Consider the following 22,985-nt stretch of genomic DNA (forward strand, 5'->3'; position numbering starts at 1 on the left):
TCCGTCAGTTGTGGGAGATATTTGGTACAGCAAGGCCGTCTCTGCCTCTGTCCTTGTCTGTTAATGCTTCCCCCTCTCTCTTGGCCTTGGTTCCTCTTTCTCAAGCCGACATCGCTGCAGTGCCGGATCGCCCGAGCAGTGGCACTGCACTATTTTGCTTGGTTTCGTAAGTTTCCCAGCGTAATAAGAGATCACGAGTTGTGTGTAGGCTACATGAATAAATGGACAAATGAATCCTACAATATACTAAATGCATTGCTGCACCAAAACATCATGACCACCTACTTAGAAGCTTCTTTGTCCGTCTCTTGAACGAAACTCATCACTTGGTCTGCGTATCAGGGATCCGACAGTTTGTTGATAGGTTTAGGGAGTATGCGGAATTAAATGTCTAAACACAGGTCATGTAAATCGCGTAAAAATAGGGACGTTGATTGACGTACGTGCTGATGGCAACAGAGAGCGACCCAGATGGGTTCCCTAAGATTTACGTCAGACGAATTTGGTCGCCGAGACATCAACCCGAGTTCACTATAATGCGCCTTATACCACTGCAGCATGGTTCTGGCTCCGACACATGGACACTTACCCTGCTGAAAGGAGAGATCGCCGTCGGGAAGACATAAAGTATGAAGGGATGCAAGGGATTCGTAGCTGTCAGCGTATCTTCATTATTTCCACAGGTCCCATATAAGCGCAGGACAAAGTCTTCCACAGGATAATAATGCTCCCAACAGCCTGCGTCCATGGTGCGCTGCACGCTTAGAGCCGCCGTTAATCTCGATGGCGTTTGTGAAGACGACCATCGACCTAGTGTAGGAGAAACTGTCAGTCACTAAAAGAACCGACATGTTTCCGACGATCGAATCTCGATGGTGCTGTGCCCACAATTGACGATGTTGTTGGGTCAGTATGTGAACAACTAGGGATGGTGTACTGCGAAGCTCTATGTTCAGCAATGTACGATTATCTTTCGGCAGAGATGTCACAGATCACGAAGTATCCTACTTCACAGAGCAGAGAAGCCTCCGAACCCCACGTTCTGTGAATAGTCGTGGATGTGCAAGCATTTAGCACCTTCTGGTATTTTAACTGTCCTTCTAGTTCTTTCTGTAGATGCTCACGACAGTAGCACGTGAACATTCAACCATCTTTGCCGTTTTCGAGATACTCGTTCAGAGGCTCTGTATAATAAAAACCTACCCTTCGACAAAGTCGCTTATCTCAATGGATTTCCCCATTTGCAGCCCATATCTTCGCTAGGATGATTCCCCCCCCCCCCCCATATTTTCGTTACATGTCTGGATCGCCACCAGACAGCATCCAATGTCGCGGTGGGCAGTGGTCATGTTGTTTCGGCTTATCAGTTATCATAGATGTATGACCAGAGTTGTGGAACACAAAAGGTAAAATATATGAAGAGTCTTCAAGAAATATGTTACATATTTCATAGGACAAGTAACTTTGAGTGCTGCACTATACTTCAATGTGACACGCATACGATTATTTTTCGACAGGGTCGGCAAGTTCCTATAAACAGCAGCCGCAACATTTTGCCAATCACCCAGTCCTCAAGGATACATATCTTCTCCTCAGTCAGAGTGATTCAAGAACCATTGTGTGAGTAGTAGGGTAAAACCAGTCCTGGCACACTTTCATATCAAGTTGACAGGCTAACTAATTAAAGTGATCAATTAAACCCATCCCTTGACCTGTTCTGCTAAGTGGTTTATGACTCCTTGGGATATCTATTGTTATGCTAATTGATTTATGACCTCCTGGGGGTAACATGTCCTGAGAAACCACCCACCCCACTCATCCCCCATCTCCTCCCCCCACCCCTCTAGGAAAAGGGACACTTTTTCAGTTATGAGCTAATTTTCCCTTCCTGTAGAATCCTCCCCTCCCCCACTTCACCTCTACCCTTGGTCATCTGGAAATCGGTGGGAAAAAGACTTTGTGCTGGAGAGAAAGGATCTTCTGACAAGAAATTCAAATCAGTATCAGTAATAAATTACTGCATATTCTTTATTTAGTAAGTTTGCCAGAGACAAGGCTCCTCCCTGGTGGGAAATAACTCGAATGTGCTACCTCCACTCTGACATCACCACACAACCTATCGGTGGATACTGGTGCAGTTAGGTTAAAATCCTTACTTCATCAATCCCACAACCCATCGGTTCCCCGGAGATACTGAGACACTTCTAAATTATCAGTTGCATATTTGGTGGGAAATATCTCATCATATTGATTGACTGTACAGAATATTGGAATTTGCAGGGAAAGAAACTTGTCATATATCCACGATCATGTATGCACCAACACGTGTTTACACAAGGGCCGTCCTCAACCACCACAACCCTTATCCATCAAAAAACAAAGTCTTCATACCAACTGCAGGGCACACGTGCCAGGATCTGGCCTGCACACAGGGCTGGCTCATGTGGTGTGCAAACCAGAAGTTGCAGTAATCTCTGAAATAGACTCTCTAAAAAATGCATCCACTAAAAGCTCTGAGCAGATGCATGGTACTACAAAAATGACTGCCTTAATACACTTCACTGGGACCATCATTGCAGAGTCTACCAACTGCCAGGTAGCTGCAGCCAAACCACTGGCTGGGAGAGGACTAGAGACGTGCACCCTGCACCAGCCACACTGACATTGAGGCGCACATCTCCAGCTGCATCAGATGCTCATAGGCTGCAGAGACCATCGCTGTGACTGTCCAGCAGTTAGCTGATCATTTACATGGGCAGGAATAATCGTCCTGTGCAAAACCTCACCATATTTAATCTTCTCAAATTTCCATGTAAATACTCTCAACACAATCGATCACAAGGCTGCGCAACAGATACTGAGTACTAGTTCGCTATTCAGCCACCCAGAGGGGTACACAGTTGGGTCAACTGCACCCTTGTACCCTGCAGGACCAGTTTGGGAGGCTCATTTGTGGCTCACACCTTAAGTCAGAATGTCCCATCACTCTGGCCTCTGGCTATGTCTGCCATCCTCCCAAATCCAAGCAGTGTCATCCTAGGAAACCAACCACATATTTATCAATCTAATTACAATTCAATATTATGTTTGCAGTGCCAGTCTGGTGACATTGAACAATGAGTGAAGTATTGGAAATGCCTCCTCATGACAACTATGGTTCTGGGAACACAAATTTTCCACATAAATCGATATCCTCCTTACGACTGGACATAATTTTCCACACACAATCTTTCATACCCCTATGGCTGGACATGCGTTGCAATTGCAATTTTCGATGTAAAAATTGGAAAATATGTACCTCCTTCATCAGATATTTTCTGTTCACTTACCATCCATTTCTTTGCACATATCGGAATACTGCCAGCGGTAACTTTACACTCCAACACATACATAGTTCAGACAAGCAGCGTTATTACCATTTATGTGTATATAATGTATGAAAAAATATGGTATGTCAACACTCACACTGGTTAGGTGTTCTGGCACTCATAAGTTCTAGGAATTTATTTGACATTTAGGTCTCCCAGCCATTCAGATTTGGGAACAGACTGCAGATATCTTCAGTCAGCATTCCAGATGGTGCTGCATCCCGCCAAGACTCTTCGAAACAGGTGTTGTAAAGAGCAGGCGTCCAGCACTGTGTGATAATCAAAAGCACTCCCACAGATGAAATTATTGAAAAGACGGCACCAATATTGGTTGGTGTGCTGCAATAAACATCACATACGATAGTGTGAAAGAGAATGTGAAAATCTGGTTAGGGGAGCTGATTAGAGAACATTCTGAGTATCCACGATACTACAGCTATATTGTCTGACTCTTCATTTACTATGCCAGACCCAACTGAACCCTTCAATTTGTATGATATTAACGGGTTCAGAAAATGAATCTGTCGCGCCCTACAGTCAGATTTGTGATGAGAATGGAGCCAACTAGAACAGACAAAATCAATTTGGAAAGACAGGTGGATGGGAAAAGACTTCATGGAAGACCTTGAACCCGATGGATGGACTTGAGGCTGATCTAGTGATCAGAAGATGGACAGTGGATGATGATCTCCGTGAACAGGTGTATTTGGACAGGACGAAGTGAAAGAGGCTCATTACTAGTACCTGGGAAACTGGAACTGTTAGATGATGATTAATGATGATGTCCCGAAACGTGCCGTTTCCCTTCTACCACAATTTCAGTCCAGATGTTTCTCATCCGCTTCTGCTTGAGACATTTGATTTGGCGTGAAGCAGTATAACTAATTAGGTAAAAATTCGAAACGAAACATAACGAAAAATCCTTTTATCACCTAAGTATATTTGTTTGTATTAACACTTAAACATAAAATGCTTACATTATTCCAAAACAAAAAGAACACAGCAGACCGTACGTACAGAACAGTACTGACACATTATAACAGTGGCTCGATGTGGCGACCACCAGTGTTGTTACAGAAATTGCACCTACGAAGCAAGCTCTGGTACACCCTCGTCATACCACCTGGTGTCTCTTCAGTTTCTATTACAGCGCTCAGAACTCGTGCCAGCAGATCTTCCCCTGTCTCTACAAGAGTCTCGTAAGTTAAAATTTGCAATTCCGACGTTAAGTGACATCAGGTGACCTTCTGACATAGTACATGCCATTCTGTCTGCCCTGTTGCGTACCGGGACAAGCAACTCTGACATTTTTTCTCTTTCCCTCAGAAGACGTGGACACGTTACACATCTGACCTGAAACGGCCACAGACCCGAAACGGCCGGCGCTGAAGACCTTGCTGTCGTGCGCCCAAAAACCCCTCTACTACTACTACTACTACTGAAACGGCCATAGAACGGAAACAATAAGTATCCGGACATGGGTTCCAGTTAAAAATATTTTGTAGTCACTCCCCTCTACAAGTCTTAGTAGTTTCTAACGGTAATTTCCGAACACCGTATGGACAGCTGAGACCCCTCTGACAAAGCGACCAACCGAAACTTTCTATTATCGTCCGGAGAATGTCGTTTTAACTACCTTCTAGGGCCCTGTTCAGCTCGAAAATCTCTAGTCGCAGTGCAAAATGACACTTACATGAATATGGGCATAAGTAGCCGATACTGGTGCTAGTTTTAAATAAAGCAGCTTTATTCTTGTTTATATGCTGGGACTGTGGGAAATTCTTTTTAACGTTATTCTCAGATTTCTGAATTTGCGGTCACGATTTTTTAGCAGCTTTCCTGTCAAGTGTCCAGCAAAAATCTTCATTTTTCTCACTGTGTGCACTCGAACAATGCTGCGGTCTGTCCAGTTTTGTAGGAATCCGGACAGTGAGAAAATCTAGATTTGCACTCGAGACACCTGAAGATCTCGTAATGTAGAGAGGAAAATGACTGTAACGCGGCGGGAAATTCTGAAAAGTAGGGGTTACTAGCTTCGCGGAGAAAACTGGAAAGATATTTCTAACCTTCGTGATTAATGCTTTCATAAATTAAAGCAACTGTAGTGAACCTCTCCGCGCCATGTGCTGCACAGTGGTTATCGTTTTAAGACGATGCCGTAGGTTCCTCGAGATGTGCCATTCGGTCAGTTTCTCCGACCGTCAAGGCCTCGCGTGCACACACAACCGGTTCTGCGCGGCGTCTCCGCAGAAGACGTGCCGAGTTGGCAAGCCAGCTTTTGCGACATCCGCGGCAGTCCTCAGTCCGCTACCCAGAACACGATGCTCCAAAGGCAACATTACAGCACGTCTGGACAGCATAAAAGACGACGCGAGCTGCTGTCATGAATCTTGTCCAAGCACGGAGCTCTCTTGTTATGAATGTCTTGTTAATACGCGAGGTCTGTCTCTGCGACTAAATATAAAACTGAAAACTATTTTTATCTTAGAAGCACACTTAGTGATGAGGGGGCGGCGCGCGCGCGCACACACACACACACACACACACACACACACACACACACACACACACACACTCTCTCTCTTCGGTGTGGACTGCAGTAGCACTGAGGGCTACGGCGGGGACGAAGCCTCTCCGTCGTTTCTAGGTCCCCCGTTCCATACACAATACACAACTCATACTCTATTCTCAGTTCCATGAATCAAACGGAACGCATTCAGACCTCTCGATATATAAAGTCCCATCAGAAGCTAAGGTTTGGTGGTGGCTGTTCACCGGCCATAATCAATCACCTATGAGACTGAACCACGCACGTTACCTGAGGCAGGTCTACCTTCCTCAAGAGCTCGACGTAAAATGACCAGAATAGCTTCTTTGAGCTCATCACTCTGAAAGTCCCGATCTCCACTTGACTCATTGGGTGAGGGCCATCCCCACGTCGTCCTTAAGCTCTACAGACATGACTTGATTCAAGTTGACCACTTCCTGGACTAAAATAACGTATTACAACAATACTTCAATAAAGAAATGTCATAAACATTCGGTTACACTTTTAAGAGACTTACTTACTCCACTAGACAGCGTTAGTTTCTCTTGCCTCCCGACCCAGCGATGTGGCTCAGTGGTTAGCACATTGGACTCTCATTCGGGAGGACGATGGTTCAATTCCACGTCCGGCCATCCTGATTTAGGTTTCCCGTGATTTCCCTGAATCGATTCAGCAAATACCAGTGGAGCTCCTTTGGAAGGGCATGGCCGACTTCCTTCCCCATCCTTCCCTAATCCAGTGAGACCGTTGACCTCACTGTTTGGTCTCTTCCGCCAAATCAACCCAGTCTCACCACCCGTACACCACTCTCCCTTCACCTTCCCCGCCCCATCCGTATTGCTGCTTGCTCACACGTGATAGTTATATTCCGCCCGAGATGCTGGAGTTAGGTGTCATGTATGCATGAGGTGTGCTTGCTTGTGTGTATGCATGGTGTCTCTCTCTCTTTTTACTGATGAAGGCTGTGGCCGAAAGTTGCCTTTGAATTGTGTCTGTATGCAACTTAACGTGTCTTCTGTAGGGTAAGTAGCAATTTCTTTCCCTACATTGTTGAGCTGTAACTCGGTGATCTTCAAGAGTGTCTGATACTGCATTTCCTGGAGCATACGCCGCGCAAAGCCAATGCGAGCATGAGCCGTCCAAATTTCCACCTCTAGGACTTTCCCGTTTCCGGCGATGCACTTGTTGCCTCTGCTCATGAGCTCGCCTGGGGCGGAAACTGTCAACTAGTCAGGGTGGCCGCGGCGCACGCTGTGCCCTTGGCCAGCTACCGTTCAGTCGAGCAACAAATTCATCTCTCCTCAATACCAGGCGTAGCTGCACGAATAACTCGCCCACATACTCGTAAAGTTACACCATGTGTTTGGTGCACAATACGGCAGTCCTCCATTGTGGCCGTCACATACGATCGACTGGAAGTTTGACAAGTATATCTGCTCTCACGTTCCCTTGCAGCCCGGCATTCAGCCACGGTCACACCCAAATGACTCACAAGTCTATATCTCTCAATTCAACCAGCGGGCCAGTTGCAGACCCACAATTAGACCCTTTGAAACACTCTGTATTCTTCAAAGTGATGACCCAACATATGGCGGCTATGAGGCCCGTTGTATATCCTACCAGGCCTAACAGCACTAAAAACTACCAGCACTAATGCAGTCTGGTGGCCGTTCTAGCTGTTTCTGATAATTGCAACTTTTTCATTTACATACACCCCCGATGAGGTGTACGAAGGTATACTGACATTCGACTATGCGCTTAACTTTTCCTGTCAGGCAGTAATATACAGGTGTTTCACAATTCATATTAAACACTTCCAGGTTGTGGAGGGGCTTAGCAGATTAAGTTCTGCATAGGAACACGTGTCCGGAAACCTCATCCAATGACACTACAGATCGTCAAAATCATGGGCACTGGCGCCTGTAAATATGTGTGTGTATACAGTTTTAATTTATTTAATCGTGTCAGAAGCATCGTATACTGTGATGCTTCCGGTGTGAGAGAATCTGCCGGCTTAGAGCCGCTGCCCAGGGGACGCTCGAATGTGCTATTAATGACACATCCTTCGCGGAGGCTTCTCTCGTGTCCCCCGTATATACAGTGTAATCCGATGATTGTGTAACAAACTTTCTAGGATGACGGTTAAGGATAAATGTATTAATTTGAGGTAAGGGTCTCTGTACCGCAAACTAACGAATTGAAAGTTATTAGCGAAAACCGTTCTGATACCTCTGACAGCGGAATATACGTACTGCTACTGTTGTTGCTAAAATTGTCGGGTAGGCGACTTTCAGAAGTGGTGGTATGGACCAAAACAAGGAAAAAAGTCCAGTAAACTTGGGCTATAAAATGTATACCTGATGACCTATGAGCGTGATCTATGAGCGCGACGCGTAGTTTTTGGTAAAAGATTTAATTACTTGAAAGAATTAAAGTTAATTAACAAAAACTTAGTGACTCCACGGAAAATTGAAATACTTCACGAACAATTGCTACTGCCCGCGTAAGTAAACTGTCATAAGGTTCATACCTTGGAGATCTAGCCATTTTGCACATAAAAAGTTACTTTATTGTGGCATTCAACTGTCAAAAAGGCTTCCTTCGATATGAAGTCCTAAATTTAGAACGTTTCGAGAAGACGCTAAGAATACAAATCAGTGGCAAAAAGTTGCTCTTTTTAAAACCTAGCCGTTTCACTCATGAAAATTTGCTTTGGTGTGATTTTTAACGTGCTTAGCTGTCGGTATCTAGCAATAGCACTGCTATATCAGAGATTATCTTAGGTAGAGTCTAAAGAATGTTTCGAGCATCACCTGAGGTGTGCAAGCTTGGCCGATCAGCAGTGATGCCTGGTAAACATAGAATGCAGATCAGCTGCAATTACAATGGTAAATTCAGCACGAAATTCCAGCGACTACTCGAGCTGTGCGATTAAATGCTCGAAAGTCACAAGGGCTTAGTTTGTCTACAGGTGTAATTTACTTGAGCAAACGAATATTCGTAACTAGTCAAATGTTTGTGACTTTAAGCAGGTTTTGATATTTGGCCTACATTCGTGATTTTCGATGACGAAGATCAACTGTTCCATGGCTGCCCTTCGCCAGAAATTATCTAAGAGTAGTCGCGTTTGAGATGCCATCAGCCATTAGGCGGAGAACAGCCCTTCAGAACGGAAGGACTTCGTACAGCTACGATCGATCTGCTCTTAGATGATACGTGACCATGAAGGTGTCGCGATCTCGAGCTGAAATAGTTGGAATTCCACTTTTTATTACTTAAGAAATTGTGTCTTTCTTTCGTGTTGAAAAAAAAGAAACTAAATATCAGATCACAATCTAAATAGAAACCTCTGCTTTCTCTTCATCTGTATACTCAATATAATAACAATAATAATAATAATAATAATAATAATAATTAATAATAATAAACCCCGTGGAGGCCCGGGAAAAGAATCAGCCTCCGGTATGTTCTGCCAGTCGTAAAAGGCGACGAAAAGAACAAACCACTAATAGGGCTAACCCCCCTTTTAGTGTGATTAGTTGGTTCAGGACAGAACTAAAGAAGCCTCGGACAAGCGCCGTCATGGTCGGGGACGACGCTTGAACCCTATGCCCGCCCACAATGGTAACGACACTGCTAGCCAACTGGAAAATGATTTAAATCCAAATAGAGGTGTTTTGCAGGATATGCTTCCTGCAACCACCCTAGAAGGAAAACAAAGACAGAGGATGAGATGGTCAGATGAAGTTAATCGACACCTCATGTTCTGTTATTACCAAGCAACAAACCTAGGAACCAACACAACGGGATACAGATCACAAGTATACACAACATTTATTACCAGATACCCAGAATTAAAATTTTTAACAGAACAACGACTAGCTGATCAGATCCGTGTAATAATAAAAAATAACAGGATACCCCAGTCAGAATTAGATAACATCAAACAACAAGTACAACAAATACTGGAACAAAATAATGTCCAATCAGAAGAAGAAGAAAATACAGTAATGGACTCAAACATCCCAGAGCAAACAAACAAAGAACAACACGCACCAATTAAACAATCAGAGGAAAACGAAATCTTAAGGCAGCCACCAGAACAAGCACAAATAGAACACAAAGTGACACAGATATTAGATATAGAAGAAAAATTTCAGCTAACATATATAGAATACAAAGACACAAATACAGACATTAGACCATTCTTGCATAGACCACCAAATAACCCACAAGTCGAAACAACAATAAAAACTATCAACACAATCATACACAACAAAATAAATGAAAACACAACTATGGAAGAGTTACAACTACTGGTATATATAGGAGCACTCACTACACTAAATATACACACTAGGCAGAGATCAGAACCAACCAACACACAGAAGAAACCCACAAAACCAGCATGGCAACACAGGCTACAGATCAAAATAGAAAAACTGAGAAAAGACATCGGACAGCTAACACAATTTATAAGAAATGAAATCTCGGAAAAAAAACGAAAAAGGTTAGGTAAAATCTCACAACAAGAAGCGACAGAGCAATTAGACGAAAAGAAGCAGAAATTACAAGCATTCGCCAAACGACTCAGAAGATACAAAAAAAGTGAAAATAGAAGGAAACAAAACCAAACATTCAACACAAACCAAAAGAAATTTTACCAGACAATAGATAACACACACATTGAAATAAACAATCCACCAAACATAACAGACATGGAACACTTCTGGAGCAACATATGGTCAAACCCGGTACAACATAACAGGCATGCACGGTGGATACAAGCAGAAACAGACACATACAAGATGATACCACAAATGCCTGAAGTGACAATTTTACAACATGAAGTCACCCAAGCAATTAATTCTACTCACAATTGGAAAGCCCCTGGAAATGATAAAATAGCAAATTTCTGGTTAAAGAAGTTCACCTCAACACATTCACATCTAACTAAATTATTTAACAGTTACATTGCAGACCCATACACATTCCCTGATACACTTACACATGGAATAACTTATCTGAAACCTAAAGATCAAGCAGACACAGCGAACCCAGCTAAATATCGCCCCATAACATGCCTAACAACAATATACAAAATATTAACTTCAGTCATTAAACAGAAACTAGTGACACATACAACACAGAACAAAATTATAAATGAAGAACAAAAAGGCTGTTGCAAAGGAGCACGAGGATGTAAAGAGCAACTGATAATAGATGCAGAGGTGACATATCAAGCTAAAACTAAACAAAGGTCGCTACACTACGCATACATCGATTACCAAAAAGCTTTTGATAGTGTACCCCACTCATGGTTACTACAAATATTGGAAATATATAAAGTAGATCCTAAATTGATACAGTTCCTAAACACAGTAATGAAAAACTGGAAAACTACACTTAATATCCAAACAAATTCAAATAATATCACATCACAGCCAATACAGATTAAGCGTGGAATATACCAAGGAGACTCATTAAGTCCTTTCTGGTTCTGCCTTGCTCTGAACCCACTATCCAACATGCTAAATAATACAAATTATGGATACAATATTACTGGAACATACCCACACAAAATCACACATTTGCTATACATGGATGATCTAAAACTACTGGCAGCAACAAATCAACAACTCAACCAATTACTAAAGATAACAGAAGTATTTAGCAATGACATAAATATGGCTTTTGGAACAGACAAATGTAAGAAAAATAGCATAGTCAAGGGAAAACACACTAAACAAGAAGATTACATATTGGATAACCACAGCGACTGCATAGAAGCGATGGAAAAAACAGATGCCTATAAATATCTAGGATACAGACAAAAAATAGGAATAGATGATAGAAATATTAAGTAAGAGCTAAAAGAAAAATATAGACAAAGACTAACAAAAATACTGAAAACAGAATTGACAGCAAGAAACAAGACAAAAGCTATAAATACCTATGCTATACCAATATTGACCTACTCATTTGGAGTAGTGAAATGGAGTAACACAGACCTAGAAGCACTCAATACACTTACACGATCACAATGCCACAAATATAGAATACATCACATACATTCAGCAACAGAAAGATTCACATTAAGCAGAAAGGAAGGAGGAAGGGGATTTATCGACATAAAAAACCTACATTATGGACAGGTAGACAATTTAAGAAAATTGTTTCTAGAACGAGCAGAAACTAGCAAAATACACAAAGCAATCACCCACATAAATACATCGGCTACACCACTACAATTTCATAACCACCTCTACAACCCTTTAGATCACATAACATCAACAGATACAAAGAAAGTAAATTGGAAAAAGAAAACACTACATGGCAAGCACCCGTATCATCTAACACAGCCACACATCGATCAAGACGCATCCAACACATGGCTAAGAAGAGGCAATATATACAGTGAGACAGAAGGATTCATGATTGCAATACAGGATCAAACAATAAACACCAGATATTACAGCAAGCATATTATTAAAGATCCCAATACCACAACAGATAAATGCAGACTTTGCAAACAACAAATAGAAACAGTAGATCACATCACAAGCGGATGTACAATACTAGCAAATACAGAATACCCCAGACGACATGACAACGTCGCAAAAATAATACATCAACAGCTTGCCTTACAACATAAACTTTTAAAACAACACGTTCCTACATATAAGTATACACCACAAAATGTACTGGAGAATGATGAATACAAATTATACTGGAACAGAACCATTATAACAGATAAAACAACGCCACATAACAAACCTGACATCATACTCACCAATAAAAAGAAGAAATTAACACAACTAATTGAAATATCCATACCCAATACAGCAAATATACAGAAGAAAACAGGAGAAAAAATTGAAAAATACATCCAACTGGCTGAGGAAGTCAAGGACATGTGGCATCAGGATAAAGTTGACATTATACCAATTATACTTTCAACTACAGGAGTCATACCACGCAATATCCACCAGTACATCAATGCAATACAGCTACATCCAAACTTATATATACAACTTCAGAAATCCGTAATTATTAATACATGTCCAATTACCCGAAAGTTCCTAAACGCAATGTAACATATACCGTACAGTTAAAAGGAAGTGACGCTTGATCAGGGTCCGCGTCACTTTCATTCCGAACCAGACCTAAGGTCTGAGAAAGGAAAGATAATAATAATAATAAACCACGTGGAGGCCCGGAAAAGAATAGGCCTCCGGTATGTTCTGCCAGTCGTAAAAGGCGACGAAAAGAACAAACCACTATTAGGGCTAACCCCCCTTTTAGTGTGATTAGTTGGTTCAGGACAGAACTAATGATGCCTCGGACAACTGCTGTCGTGGTCGGAGACGACGCTTGAACCCTATGCCCGTCCACAATTGTAACGACACTGCTAGCCACACAGAAAATGATTTAAATGCAAATAGAGGTGTCTTGCAGGATATGCTTCCTGCAACCACTCTAGAAGGAAAACAAAGACAGGGGATGAGATGGTCAGCTGAAGTTAACCAACACCACATGTTCTGTTATTCCCAAGCAACAAACTTAGGAACCAACACAACTGGATACAGATCACACGTATACACAACATTTATTACCAGATACCCAGAATTAAATTTTTTAACAGAACGACTAGCTGATCATATCCGTGTAATAATAAAAAATAACAGGATACCCCAGTCAGAATTAGAAAACATCAAACAACAAGTACAACAAATACTGGAACAAAATAATGTGCAATCAGAAGAAGAAGAAAATACAGTAATGGACTCAAACATCTCAGAGCACGCATCAGTTAAACAATCAGAGGAAAATGAAATCTTAAGACAGCCACCAGAAAAAGCACAAATAGAACACGAAGTGACACGCATGTTAGATATAGAAGAAAAATTTCAGCTGACATATATAGAATACAAAGACACAAATACAGACATTAGACCATTCTTGCATAGACCACCAAATAACCCACAAGTCGAAACAACAACAATTATCAACACAATCATACACAACAAAATAAATTAAAATACAACTATGGAAGAGTTACAACTACTGATTTATATAGGAGCACTTACTACACTAAATATACACACCAGGCAAAGATCAGAACCAACCAACACACAGAAGAAACCCACAAAACCAGCATGGCAACACAGGCTACAGATAAGAATAGAAAAACTGAGAAAAGTCATTGGATAGCTAACTGTGGTGTCACCGCCAGACACCACACTTGCTAGGTGGTAGCCTTTAAATCGGCCGCGTCAGGTAGTATACGTCAGACCCGCGTGTCGCCACTGTCAGTGATTGCAGACCGAGCGCCGCCACACGGCATGTCTAGAGACGTCCTAACACTCGCCCCAGTTGTACAGCCGACTTTGCTAGGAATGGTTCACTGACAAATACGCTCTCATTTGCCGAGACGATAATTAGTATAGCCTTCAGCTACGTCATTTGCTACGACCTAGCAAGGCGCCATTACCAGTTTATGTTGCGATTGTTATTAATGTACCGTCAAGAGCGATGTACACCAATTATGGATTAAACTTAAGTATTACATTAACTACGTACTTTATTTGCTACTATAAACTCCTTTAATTGTTCCAGACCTACAACTACAGAAATCCGTAATTATTGATGCATGTTCAATTACCCGAAAGTTCCTAAATGCAATATAACATATACCGTACAGTTAAAAGGAAGTCCTGCTTGATCAAGGTCTGCGTCACTTTCCATTTTTGACCAGACATAACGTCTGAGAAAAGATAGAGAAGATGATGATGATGATGATGATGATGATGATGATGATGATGATGATGATGATGATATATATTACATGATATGATATTATGATGATAATAAATCTTTAAATATATTGTATCTTATGTTTTCTAAACAAAACTTGAAAAAACATAAAATTTGAAAAGAAAAATCAAATGTTTTGTGAAATCATTTGTCTAAAAGTAAGAAATAAAATATTTTAAAATGCATGTGCGCATTGAACACTAAAATGAAGATTTGGCCGTATTTGACTACCCCCTGAAGCAGATATTAGGCTCTCTTAATGCTCTTTAACATATAAATTACAACGTCAACATAAATGAACTAATACTACTAAATGATAAAAACGTTGTTTCTTATTATACATTTATTATAGATTAAAAAGCAACCCTTTATATTACAATTATCTATATTTCCTGACTAAAAATTGATCATTTGCCCAACTCTGCCCCTTTTTATGGCCACGCGATCTAACATAAACGCGAAATGACTGACATCATCTACATACCAAACACTAGAAGACACTACTTTCAGAGATGATCTACGGTGGTGTGAAACTCAGTGGAAATAAACTAGCGTGACCAAAACTGTTTAGCTTTATATTCCTAATAAACTGAAGCAATTAGCAATATCACTGTATTGCGTCTGGTTCGTTGTAGTGATGGTTCTCGTACATGTCTGTGACGATGGAAGAACTCCAGCCACAAAATAAAACTCTTTCAAACACTAGGACGGCAGAAAGCGGTTCTCTGACTAATATACTCTAATACTGTCTTCTCCTCTCTGTGTTCTACAGACGAGGAACGTGAACTCCCAGCCACAAGGATGGAGCTCAAATAATGTCTCAACGTAAGTATAGGCAGTAGTAGTGCTCTCTATCACTGAACACTGCGCACTCAACGACGACTTCCAACCTGGGGCCGAAGTCCAAAATCATATAAGTTCGCAACAGTACAGTTCCTACCATTCTAACTATAAACTCTCCTGAGAGCAAAGACAGCAAGTCCGTCTGTACCAACAAAGCTGATACTGAGCGAACATCACACAAGGGCGCTCAAAACCGAAGACCCCTTCCTCTCCACCACTGGCTTCCCAGCAAGACTCTGCTCCTCTCTCTCGTAACAGCAGAAGGCGAATCATATTCTCGAAACCCTGGAATATTCTCCCTCTCTCGAGATTCTTCCGAATGTCGACGACCCATATTCTAGTCTTTTATCGGCCAGCGCGGAAAGTTTGTGAGGGAATACCCTTACTTGTACAATGGTACGCTTCTGAGTAAAAATCTTCGGAAATAACCCAGCCTGCATTATTTCCAAGGTGACACTTCCTTGTTCCTCTCAGCTGTATCCAAGATTTGCAGAGATCCCGGTTATCCATGTGGGCCCGCTACAAGGGCCACAGCTCTATTGTGCTTCAGCTCTCAGGTGCCCCAACGTCTGTCTTTCTACTTCCTGTGTTTAAGCAGGACCAACACACCTGTGCGGGCTTTCCACCCAGGGCGTGAGTTCCGCCTGCCGTTTCATCTCCACTGGCGTTCCAACTTCTATTAGTATAGGCATTCATTCATTACGCCGTTATGATAATAAATACACTCCGTCGCCTTTCATGAAAAAGCGTTAACACTTACTTACAAGGTGTATGTGACAGTGTCAGTCTCTTTAAATATTCATATAAACGATGTACAACCTATCAAATGATACCTAATTATGGTTGCAGATCACAGCAAATTATGTAGACGAGTGCTTGTAAGGTTGCAATTAGAACATCATTTCGTGTGGCTTTGAATGTTGTTTCAAACCATGTACAGCAAATGACGTGCCGACTGAGCATTTAAAGTTGAATGTATGACTTACAGTCTTACAATTTTAAAGTGTACTGGGGTTTTTTTCTCAGGGGGCAATGTAGACCGAGCAGTCTGCTGCTATGTGGCCTTGACATATTGATATTTTCTATGCCCGAAGGTGTAAAAAAATTCAAAGAATTTATCAATCTTAATGTTTCAATAGAGAATCCTTCAAATATCAGGAGAGAGAATGATAGTAGCGCAAGAAGTAACGTCTACCTTAAAAGTGCTGCCGTCGTCATTGTTCTGGCTCACGCACTTTTTCTAATTAAAAAGGGGCATGATTCCGAACATCAATGAAATACGCGTAAAATGTTTCTCTAATTATTTTATTTCTCACTTTTAGATAAATGATTTTACAAAACATTTAATCGTTCATTTTTTCGTTTCGTTATTAGAACATTTATGAACAAAAGTTTTTCTCACAAACTATAGCATAAATAGAATGTTGGGTAATTAACAGTAAATCAAAAATATTCTACCCAGAGCTAAGACATATGTAAGAGTTGGCATAACACAGTAATATTATAAATAGAAAGATCTTAAGTAGTATAATACCTAAATATACACAACTCAAATGTGTTTCAACTCCTAGGCACACAAGCAGACATCAACCAAGAACAACAGAATAAATATTCACTCTCTCCCTCTTCGGTGCATTACAATCGGGCAATCGTATCAGCACTGTACAATCCTCATTTTCTATACATAAAAGGAAGTATCCTAAGTGACACTTCATCGCCCAGCTAAAACCGCTAAGGATAGAAACGTCAAATTTGGAACGTGGTTGAGCTTATGCCGTAAGGTTTTTTCTGAATTCCAGTGAAATAGGAGCTGAAAAGTTTTTAGAAAATGGGTCGCTGTTAAGGCTATTTTGTAGTTAGAACTGCGAAAATTATTTGGTTTCTCGGCCAGAAATTTTAAAAGTTGTTTTTTAGGAAGTTCAACCCCTAAGGGTGCGATTAGGAGATGACAATTTTTATGAAATGTCATTCAAACATTTTTAAAGCTAAATCTTTGAAAATTTGTATTTGACTCTAAAAGAAACAGAGATGAAAATTTCTTTGGAAATTTCACCACAAGAACTCAAAAGACAGTTAATAAGGACCTCCGACTCCAGCTGGCAGAATCGCTTTTTGGTCAGAAGTACATTCGGAAAAGTCTATGCCTCTATGACTAATTACCGCGAAAAGCTTGGATGGTGGTGCAATTTGTGAACAGCGTAAAAATTCGATTAAAGAAAAACAATAAAGAATCTGCATACCATACAGTCTACACAAGCGAAGCAGCGGGTGCTAAGCTAGTAAATGAATAAAATCACAACATGGTCTACCTCTCGTACCGAGGATCTCCACCAGCATCTTACTGCTGCTACAGTTAACAGGGCTACAAGCCTACGAACGACGACGACGACTAAGACTATGACAACAACATAAAACTCGGAAAACTTACAGCTATGTACAACAGTTGAACACACTTTCAGCATGGAGACAAGAGACAATACAACAGCACTCCCTTGCACTCATACGGCCACACCGAGTAATATCGGAGCTTGCAACACATCCACAACACGTATACCAGCCACTGGCTCTCTTCACTGTACACATTTCTCGAAAGTCGGGTGTCAACTTCACTTGACTGTCCACCGTTAGTCACTGCTGCTTCCGGAGGTCGCTGTAGTCACCGCCTCTCCGTTGACACACCCCCACGCCCAGCTCGCTGATAAAGATATCCGTGACAGCTGTTCCAACCTTGGCCGCGACGACGCGCCACCGCGGCGGCATTGTAGTCGTTAACACCTGGTGAATCCTCACTCTAATTCCTTCAAGCTCAGCGCATTGTTAAGCCATCGGAACACGGACCGTGCATTCGAACGTCAACGTTGAGTGTATACAGTTCAACATGCTGCTGAACGCTCATGAGATTCCAATAATTAAATTTTTCCAAACACTAGCATCAACAACGTGGTGGAAGTCTGAGCTTTTGAAATGAATGTATGAACATCATCATCTTTATACATCACGTAGTCCATCTACAACACACATACTTCATACTTTGTGTCATGTGTGTACGATAGTAAAATTGTGACGTATGTGTGTAAAAATGTAATGGCTACATTGCTGTAGAGGCCTACAGAGTATTATTATTATTATTATTATTATTATTATTATTATTATTATTATTATTATTGGTGGTGGTGGTGGTCAGACACACATCGTTCGCAGCCTCAAGTCTTCTGTGAGTTCAGAAGTAAGGAGCCCAACACACTACTATCGTACACACGACACTAAGTATAAAGTATGTGTGTTGTAGATGGACTACATGATGTATAAAAGACATTGTTTATACATTCATTTCAAAAGCTGAAACCTCCACCACGTTGTTAATGCTAGTGTTTGGAAAAATTTAATTATTGGTATCTCATGTAATCAGTATTGGTCTTACGAAATAGTGATCATAGTAAAAACGTTTTAGAAATAATTGAGTTTCGATACCGGAACACAATCGTACCATTTTGTTTTTATTCTTCGAAATACTTCGTTTTACCTCTCAGGGGATAATAACCCCCCCCCCTCCCTCCCTGTCCGGGCATGGAACCACTACTCAAGATGATGTGAAAACAAGAGCGCGGTGTGCAACTAGTGCCACAAGCATTATTGGACCGATATTTTTCCACCCGAACATACCTTCTGAGTCCGCAGCTCGTGGTCGTGCGGTAGCGTTCTCGCTTCCCACGCCTGGGTTCCCGGGTTCGATTCCCGGCGGGGTCAGGGATTTCCTCTGCCTCGTGATGACTGGGTGTTGTGTGATGTCCTTAGGTTAGTTAGGTTTAAGTAGTTGTAAGTTCTAGGGAACTGATGATGACCATAGATGTTAAGTCCCACAGTGCTCAGCCATTTGAACCATACCTTCTGATAGTTATGGGAACACTGTTTCAACTGAATAAAAGTGAACAAAGACCTGCCTAGAAGCCGTAGCCCTACTCCTTGATGCTAACGGTAGAAAAACGTCTTATAAAATTACATCCTGTGCATATTTTTGGCAGAAATGGATGTCAAGGAATGATCATTTGGCAACACCGGAATCGCATGTCCGACAAGAATCTTAATTTAACGAATACAGCCTTGTTGCCCAAGTTCAGTGGTGAGCACAGTTTTGCTTTAGTATACTCGAATTGTAGAGTTTGATTCCGGGCCTAGACCTATTTTTTTAATTTTCTAATTTCGATCTGCCGAAAAATGCTGTAGAATACATTATTTTGTTAAACGATACATACTATAAATAATTTTTTTAAAATGTTGAACATAATAGTTATTACTCAGGCATCTTAGAAATATTCATAAACAGTAAAAATCAGATAAAATAAATAATTACGAAAATTACCAACATGGAGACGTTAAACGTACATACTACATTTAGTAAGAGCGACTAGTAATAATATTTTCAATACATTTGAGAGCGTGTCTTTCACAAAATGTACATAGGTGATAAGAGGTAGCATTTATGGTGGGCTCTAATTGTTTTGGAAACTAGTTAACCTTTGCAACCTAATGGAAACATGCGGTAATGCTTTTCACAGTAAGTGTCTTAGCGCTGGTCCTGCATGTTCCCTCCTCGATATTACTATCGATTACACGCACATGTCCAAATTTGTACTTTGAATGCAGAGGGACCCTACGTGTATTCTACTGCATCACTGTAGAACACACATAAGTTCTAATTATTCTCTACCAACATGGTACAGTGACCGCACGTAGATCGTGATGTCTAGCTGTTCTTGACGTGAGGCTATAAAGTAAGTTACTAGTGAGCGTGTTAAGACTCTAACAACCGAATAAAAAGCCCACTTTAATGCTCAGGGGTGCTATCAGCTATATTTAAACGGAATAAGTTAGCGGACAAAGCTGTACACTGCTTACAATCGATGTTAAGTGTAGGACTACAGAGCCACATGTTGTTGTTCGTACACGTAACAATGTCGAAACAGTTAACGAAACTTAATATATAACACGCAATACAATAACTCCTGCTCACACTATTTGCTCTGCATTGTGCGAGGAGAGGTAATCAGGTGTTACCTGTGCGGCATTGCCTACACCGAAACGCATAGCCACTGGTAAGTGCGTGGTGACCCAACCACGTCGCACGCTCGACTCCAACTGAGGGTTGGAATGTCAGACAGAAACGTATCGAAAGATCGATGTATCGAAATCAGTTACCCGATGTTTTAATGGATATTTTATCCAGTTGATGTATCGGTAACTTGGTTATATTGTGGCGATGTAACCGACTAATAATGTTATCATTATCTAATTTACAATAGAGAAAACTCAAGCCTACTTTCTTTTAATATTGAAATATTTACAACATAAGAAGGGTACGTAGTTTCTTACTTTCCTGTTCGTAGAGAAATTTTGGGCATTGTCAGATCCGTATATTTGCAACCTCGTCTCATTTAAAAGCATGGTTGATAGAAATGTTTGAAGTGTAATTCTCACAACCTCTTTTGTTTGTATTGTTCGTTTCGTTGTGTGTTTATATTAGTGAGTTTGCAGTGTGAAGAAAAAAAGGAAACTACTCTCAAAAGTCAAGTGTGGCAGCATATTAAATCAAACGATGATAAAAATACAATTATTGTTGGAAGGTACTCCAAATCTCTGGTAACACCTTAAACTTAAAACCTCGATTAAAGTCGCAGCATCTGAAAAAGTTTTCATCAGGAACGGAAGGCTCATCGATAAAAATGGCGTCAAAATAGAATCCTTAAGGGTGTAAATACAGAAAGCAGACCCCTCAGTCCCACTCCTGGTCCAGCAGTTTAAACAACTTCATCATTTGGTCATTCAGCTTGTATGCAAGCAGGGATCGCCGCTGCTCTGAAAAAATGTTGCCTCATTTGCAGGAGGAGAATGACAAAAAACTAAATAAAACAACTTTATTTTATATTTTCAAATGCTGAGCGTCATTTTATAATGTGGAGAAATACGGTTTCAACAATCTTATAAAAGTTTTACTAAGATAATTCAGAATTAAATTTGGCTTTCCTTTATTTTTTAGTAATTCATAAAACCAACTCCACACAGGTTGAATAATACGTGCAATCGTATGTAACAATCTGAATTTTAGAACTAAATTTTTTGCACCATTTCATCGAAAAATAAATATTTTTCTTTCCATTAATCGTGGACAGCGATATGTAGGACAAAGAATTATGTTAGAGAAATTACAATTATATGGTATAAATGGAACACCATATGAGTAGTTTGTTATATCTCCAGAACAGGAGGCAAAAGTCTCTTTATATGCTTCAAGTGATTAAAAGGAGTTTGCCACTTTATCTACGTGGGGTGAAATTACATTAGGTGCTCCACAAGGTTCGATCATGGGTCCCCCCCCTGTTCTTGATATATGTGAATGACCCCCTTATGTGAAACAAGATGCTGAACCGACACTGTTTACTGATGATACAAGCATAATTATTAATCCAGTAAAAGAAAATCAGATAGAAAATGATACAAATAAGGTCTTTGGAAAAGTTATTAATTGGTTTTCAGCGAATGGGCTTGCTCTGAACTTTGAAAAAACACAGTACATCCAATTTTCTGCTGCAAAAAGTATAATTCCTTCAATAAACATAACACATCAAAAGAAGTCAGTAGCCAGGGTAGAGCATACTAAGTTTTTGGGTGTACATATAGATGAGTATCTGAATTTGAAAATTAATATTTTTGATCTCCTAAAGCAACTACGTTCAGCAACTTTTGCAATCACAATAATTGCCCATTTTGAGGATGTAGAAATTAGTAAGCTATCATACTTTGCATACTTCCACTCCCTGATGTCATACAGAATAATATTCTGGGGCAACTCAACACTTAGGCAAAAGATATTCACTGCTCAAAATAAAGTAGTCAGAATAATGTGCGGGATTCATAGTCGCACATCTTATAGACATCCGTTTAAAAGGTTAGGAATTCTTACAACTGCTTCACAGTACATTTACTCAGTAATGAATTTTTTTCTCAACAACATGGAACAGTTTAAAATCAAGAGCGACATTCATGATTCCAATACCAGAGAAACGAAAGACCTACACTATCCTTTACTTAAACTACAGTTCTCGGCTGATCCATGATAAGACAGGCGAAAAATTAAGACTAATGGAGGATTATTAGTATTATCTCTCTTTTCATTCGCTCTCTCTTTCTCTCCTTTATCTATGTATAGTTTTTAATAAAAGATTTCATTACGTGGTATGCGGATAAAAGGAATCAGCCAAATAGAATCTTTGGTGGAGTCCTTCGTCTTGGTAATCAGCGGCTTGCTTGCTGTAAGTGATCCTTACATTTATTACTACTGTTAAACACTGCAGTCAGTCGGGAGAATCAATCGTTTGGACAATTTGTTCCTTTCACGAAAGATTGCGAATTCC

Source organism: Schistocerca americana, chromosome 7 (assembly GCF_021461395.2).
Source record: "Schistocerca americana isolate TAMUIC-IGC-003095 chromosome 7, iqSchAmer2.1, whole genome shotgun sequence".
Classification (NCBI taxonomy): domain Eukaryota; kingdom Metazoa; phylum Arthropoda; class Insecta; order Orthoptera; family Acrididae; genus Schistocerca; species Schistocerca americana.